Raw genomic sequence first — 6,900 nt, forward strand, 5'->3', positions numbered from 1 at the left:
GAGTTCCGGGCCCATGGTGTCCTCATTCCTCATGGGGTGTGTAGAGGTGAGCGTTTTCCCTTCGGAATTCCTGTTTCCGCCGTGTTTTTATCCGCGGTGAATCCGCCCCGGAAAAGGTGGCGGATTGGTGGGTTGTAATAGTGTGGGCGGTACCTTGTCTCCCGCCTGTCTGTTGACGGTGACCGCCACGCTGTTTGTTTGTACCGCCATGTTAAAGTGTCTGTCTTTGTTGCCGGGTTCCGCCATAGACGTAATTGCAAAATTTCTACCGCCGGCCTGTTGGCGGTCTTACCGCTGCTTTAACACCGTCCGCCAGGGTTGTAATGACCACCTTAGTCTCTTTTCTGAAGATTTTCTTCAGCGGGATAAACCTGCCAGTCCAATCCGACCTCCTGGAACTCTTCTCCGGATACGCGTCGCGGGAGCCCTCGGTGGAGATTTTTACCTTCGGACTTAGTCGTTCTTTCGAGGTGAAAATCCTTCGACCGGGGTAAACCTGGATCTTGATCCGACGTCCTTGGAGCCCTCCTCGGATACGCTGGCTGATAGGTCCCGGTCAACTTTTTTCCTTCGGACTTAGTCTCTTTTTCTGAGATTTTCTTTACTGGGACGAACCTGCAAATCAGGCTGGGTCGCGGTTGAGGCAAGTTGGCTAGAGTTGCCGCGGCGGGTCGGTCCCTCTATGGAGCTTTTTTTCAAAAGTACTCCAAGCTTCTCCCAGATGTTCTTTTAAGGTTCTTTTGGGGTCCACAGCTCACCCCAAGGGTCCAGAATCTCTGAGATGATCCTTGGGGGGGGCGGACTACAACTCCCAGAATGCACCTGGTGCAAACTCCTTTTGGGCCACTGGACAGTGGTCAGCTGGTTGATTTCTTCAGGAGTTGGTGCAGGGGACTATGGTTAGCAACTTTTCACCTGTAGCAAACAGTTGCAGTATGATGACCTCCATGGCATAGTTGAGCTTTCCAAAATGTTCTGTGATGTTGAGCATTTTATACTACAGCCACTGCACCATTTCCTAAGCCTGGTTTGCCGATGCGCAGCAATCCTGGTGCATTTCTAGCTTTGTGTTGCGCTACTCCACGTTGCGTGATGCAGTGCTAAGCTCATAATTACCACTGTGTTACGGTTGAGTTGGATTTTGCGGGGCAACGCCTACACTGCATATATGAATTCCTGTGTGACGCAGCTGGATTTAGCACAGCTGTCCCACGCAACCCTTAAAACACAACTCATTTTTGCAGATCCTTCATTTTTTAAATATGAGGAAAGCTCTGTTCTGCTCGTTTTAGACTTAAGAGCCCAAGACGATTTCGAGCCGAGACAGAGCCATGCATCTGGCTCGAGACAGAAACAGGCTTCTGGCTCAAGACAGGCTCTCAGTGACTCGCCCATATCTAGAACAAATTATGTACAGAATATTTTGTTCTTTCTAAAATAGTTTCTTCTTTTTTAGAAATGCCTTTTAGCCCACCGCACTCAAAATCACAGTTCCCATGCTTTTTTAGTGCACTTCAACCACTGATTTTGGGATGACATTTTATTTCCAGGAAAATACCAATGTACTCCATAAATTTCACGTGGATATCAATTCAAAATCAACCTCGAAAAAAGACACACAACTGGAGAAACAGCCTTGTGTTCTGGAAGACTAAATACGTCACACTCCTCGAGCATATTTTCTTTCACACAGCTTCTAAATAAAATTGGAAAAATGAAAGTGAAAGTAACTTTTCTATTGTGAACTGGAAAGGGCTGGGAACAAGAGCCATTTTAATCCGTTTCTGAGGGATGTGGGAAAGAGGCTGGTGTAGAAGATGCATTTATTCTCTATTTTATGGCAGAAGAATGGATTGTGAAATATTTCTAATTTCAGGAATTGCAGCAGATTGCGACATACCAAGGTAAGAGTACACTTTGTCTAGCCTTCCATCCAGACTGTATTACATGTATAACATGAATTGGCGCAGTGAGCGGAACTTGGCGAGCAATGGTGACTTGGTGAAGCAAACTGCCTTACTGACTGCTTATGGGTGAGGTCAGAAGGCTGCCCTCGCGAGCTCCCGCGCTTTGATTTCGTTGGATTTTAACATGAGTCCGTCTGTAAAAAAAGATTCAAAGGGTGTCTAACTGTCTGGCAGTACTTGAAGCCGTGGTAACAAAAGGTATTATTTCCGATGGTCGACGCAGTGGCAGAATTTATGGCATCTTCTGGAGTGTATTTGTTTATTCTGTATTTTACTGCTGTGTTGGTCTGCATCCTGTACTGTAGTATTCTTTAAAAGGTACTGATTTGTCTTCGGGTTCTGTGGTGTGATTATTCGCTTTCACTTTCCGTTTGGGAGTGTGTCGCATGTACAGTGAAGCAAAATAGTAAGAGATTTGTTTGGATTTCGCGGTATCTACGGAGCATTCGATAGCTCTGATCCCACATGTGTGTGAAATTTGTTGAAAGAACCAGTGTTTTTTTTCCAAAGTTTGGTTTTTCTTGAGCCACCGCCTGTGCTGTACATACTCACATTATACAGTAAAATTCAGTGCTGGAATTAGATAAAAAAATATTCGGTAACCCATAACTTGGGTGTCAACTTGTGGCAGAAGAAAAAGGGTGGAGTCAATTTACGCATTTATTTAAAACATAACACCTACTGCAAAGTAAGTGGCAAAGTAGACATACATGACAACACGTGTATTCAAGATTACTGAATTGTCTACAAAGAGGTTGCATTCTAGAACGTTTTACAGGGTTAAGACACGTGCTGCAGAGACCACTGTGTGCCCAGATACCTCTAGTGGCTAACACAGCTCTGGGACCGTACTGTGTTTTGTACAGTCACAGTTTTAACTTATAAAGTGGCATAGTGGGCTAATGTGCCTGCAGCAACGCTCATTGTGTAACACACAGATAACAGATTTGTTTTTTTTCATTAGACGGGTAAGTAGGCTACTGCCTTTGAAACTGAGATCATTTTCTTACTTCCAGTTCACATGTCGCAAGCCTTGTAATATAGCACAGTGTTTTGTTCAACAGCATCAAGGAGCTGCATGCAAACTGTAAGTTATGGGTTTAGATCTTTATTGTTTTTTTCTTAATCTGTTGTTATTCTAAGATCCTAAAGATGGGTTAATTTGGGAAGTAACAAAAACATATAGTATGGATGATATGTGATTCCTAGATCGTATGAATTATAACTCTCATTGTCCTATGCAACATTTCCTAGACATTGATCTACACATGTGTATGATTTATTTTGCCTTTGTGTGTGACGTAAAGCACTGAGACACCCTACATTGGTATGAGTAGTGCTACAAAATAATTGAATAAAAATAGTAGGTGTCATTACATCAACATTTGTGTAATTAAATGTTGCCAGATACATCTTGCATTTTTACAGTGCAGGCACATCTCTTACATAGGGAGTTGAACAAAGTTAAAAACCTGCCTCCAAATCATAGTTTCTCTTAAGTACTTCTGAAGTGATAACCTGATAACCTTTGTTTTCTTCCATTGCATTGGAATTTACATGTTAGGTTCCAGACAGCTGCTATCCAGTATTGTACTCAAAACAAAAGGAGGGATGATAGCTCTTTAAATCAGGCCTTTGTTATGGGCCTAGCTGAAAGTGCAAACAAGAAAGCCCCCTTGCTGCCTGCACCTTGCAGCTCCGAGCAGAATGCAGACGTATGAGCACTGCTGAAATATGTCCTGGTGATGGAAAATTACACCAGGACAAATTCAGCATATTTCCCTAGGTAGGCTGGATCCCTCATGCAGACCGAAGTACCTTCCAGAGATGGCATCCGGCGAGATACCTCTACTTTCCACAGCTGGTACAATTCAAACTACCATAATGGCAGTGTAGCCAATGTAAACATACACAGACCTTTAGCTGTTCCCTATTGATGGGGACTGCCACACTGTGGGCCTCAGTTACAAAGGTAATCTTACAATTTTGTGAAGTTTACAATTGTTCAATTGTTTGCTATTTAAAAAGGTATTTTACTAGTAGTGTGTGTCTATGTGTCTTTATGTATAAATTATATAAATATATATATATATATATATATATATATATATATATATATATATATATATAATAACTACTGGTGGTTGCCAATAGGTATAGTTAGGACCATGTTTCCATACAAAAATCTTTTTTTGACTTGCATATATCTTTGGCACCATTTGACAAATCTTCACAGAATTTTCCAAAAAAGTGGCCCACTAATTCTTGATGCTCATGGGAAGTTTCGGGGTGATCTGTCAAGCGGGGGCAGACAAAAAGGGGGCTAAATAAACGTTGAGTTTCCCATGTTAATTCCCATAGGACATGTCAACACGTCTATAGCTAGAACCACTGGACAGAGTTACACCAAATTTGGCAGAAAGCTAGCTGCCTGTACACAGATTGTGCTTTTTGTTATTTGGTGTAAATCTGCTCAGTAGTTTAGGAGATATTTAAGGGCAAATACATTTGTATATCTCTAGCTGTAAATATTTCACAAAATTCATAAATGTACGTGAACACACTTGCGAAAAGAAGCATTGCAATGGGCTGACCACAACCTGACTAGAAAGTTGCGACTGACATTATCTTTCATGGGACACAGTCCCTGGGGCTGAAAAGTCAAAATGAAAGTGTCATAAGCATTCAGGGTGAAGGTACCCTGACCCCAGGTGTGTGCTATAGGTGTGTTTTAGGGGCAAAAAATAGGTTTAATATAATTTTCGGTGTGCAATATTCATGAAAATTTGTGAATTTTCATGAATTTCTGCAAATTATTAGCATAATGTTCATGACTATGGAAAAAGTTGAAAGAAAAACCATGGACTCATTCCTACACTACTTAATTCACTCATACATGCGCTCAGAGGCTCAGGCGCCCACTCACACACCCATGCACACACTCATGCACCCACTCAGACCCACTCATAGACTCACACACCCACTTGCAAACTCACTCAGACACTCACACTTCGCCATGCACAGCTAATTACTCCACATGTGTCATTGATGAGATCTTGTAGAGCATCTTTGATATCACTGGAACGTTTGCATTAACATTATTGATAAGTAAACTGTGCATGGCAAGGGCACGAGTTATAGTTACCACAGGGCGCAAGTTATAGTTACTTGAAAGAATTCTAACTATAAATGCTAAATGTCTGTGGTTTTGTACAAGTAAATTCAGAGCCTAACTATAACACCCCTGTAAACTTTGTTTTTTTCAGTGAAGTATAATATACTCCCTATTGACTGTCGCCAGTAGGTAGTTATTGTTTGACCATGTTTCCAGTGGAAACACATTTTTTGACTTGCTTATATCTTTGGCCCCGTTTGACGGATCTTCACAAAATGTTCTAAAAAAGTGTGCTGGCAACTCCTGTTGTGTATGGAAAGTTTCAGGATGATATGTCAAGTTTGGGCTGAGAAAAAGGGGCTGGTGGGCAAAAAAGAGCATTTCCTATGTTAATTGACGTAGGTGTTTTGAACATGACTACAACCTGAATCGCTGCCCAAAATTACACCAAATTTGGCAGAAAGCTAAAATTTGTTCTACAGATTGTGCTTTTTGATATGTGGTGTAAATCCATCGGTAGCTGTTGAGAAATTTTAGGAAATCCAAGTTTGTATATCTAAGAACTTCGCGAATAATAACAATCTCATTCAGGGAAATGCAGAACTCTGGCTGCCAATGATTCAGTTGAGTTCCGCAAAAAAAACATGAAAAAACAGAAAAGAGGTCAGGGTACGAATATCCTGATCCCTATCCCCAGAGGGACCCCAGCAGGGCTAAAAAGCATTTTTTTAAAAATAATTTGTGAAATTTGCATCAGAAATGAAAAAGGTGCAGTCTTCATGCTTTAATTAAGCCCCCAGGAGGTCCAGGTCCCAGGGGCATCTTTTTTTAAAAGGACAGGAGGCACACTGGCCCGCCCTCCGAAGGCTCTTTGAGCCCTAGGGACCACCACCTCCCCGGGGCTTTATTTAAATATTGGAGGGTGGCCCCACAGACCTCCCTCCATGTGCTCAAATGAGCCCAGGGGGGCCACCACCTCCCCAGGGATTTAAGTACTAAATGGAGACACGCAATGTGGATCCCCAACCTATTGGCTGCCAGTTTAGAGGGAAGGGAACTGTCTGCAGTTGTGGTAATATTTGTAACAGAATGTCAATGTTGTTCGAACTTGTATTTAAAGTTCATTAATGCAAATCCTTTTTTATTAGGGTGAGTGGTCTAAATAAACGTAAGGTCTTACTGCACTATTGACAATGGTTCCAGTAAAAAAAAAGTGAATACACATTTGAAAAGTTTAACAATATGAGGCTACAGAATGCTCTCTGATTAGATGCAAATGTTTGCAGAAGCTTGTAAATAAGGTTGATGATTGTTTGCTTTCAAAATAAAATGTTCAGAAAAAAATGTAAGTAGGAAAAAAAGTGTTGTTTAATTACTTTGAAATGTTAGATACTGTTTCTTTGAAGCATCATTTAGTAAAATGTGTTGATGCATGCTAATATTTCCAAAAATATTCATAATGGAAAATCAATGTAACCATTTTCAACAACATTATGGGAAACATGAAAATAAACAAGCACTGGCAAAGCTGACTGATCCAACATTGGTTGTCAGTCTTTTGGGTTTGTCATTGTGTGTCTTGTTTTAGCATTGCTTTTGTAACATTTTATTGTTGGGGGAGGTGATAGGCCCTCACCATTGTAACAAACATTGGCAAAAACCTAAAAAGGTATTTTGGTCTCAAAAAGGACACGTTGCCACAGTAGTTCCTGACACTGAACAGAACTATTTTGGGTGCCATAATCATCATCATCACTTTATTTCGGTAAAAATATACCATAAAAGCGCAATACAAGACAATCAAAAGGATAAAATTAG

The 6,900-nt window shown here is 41.1% G+C and overlaps 1 long non-coding RNA gene across 1 annotated transcript in view; it reads left to right on the forward strand.

The window, feature by feature from the left end:
• The first annotated feature begins 1,793 nt into the window (after positions 1-1,793).
• Positions 1,794-6,900, forward strand: part of LOC138304582 (uncharacterized) — a 379,580-nt gene continuing 374,473 nt past the window's right edge. The window contains exon 1 of the long non-coding RNA XR_011205597.1: positions 1,794-1,904. This is a non-coding gene — a long non-coding RNA (uncharacterized lncRNA). The remainder of the gene's footprint in view (positions 1,905-6,900) is intronic.

Source organism: Pleurodeles waltl, chromosome 7 (genome assembly GCF_031143425.1).
Source record: "Pleurodeles waltl isolate 20211129_DDA chromosome 7, aPleWal1.hap1.20221129, whole genome shotgun sequence".
NCBI lineage: Eukaryota > Metazoa > Chordata > Amphibia > Caudata > Salamandridae > Pleurodeles > Pleurodeles waltl.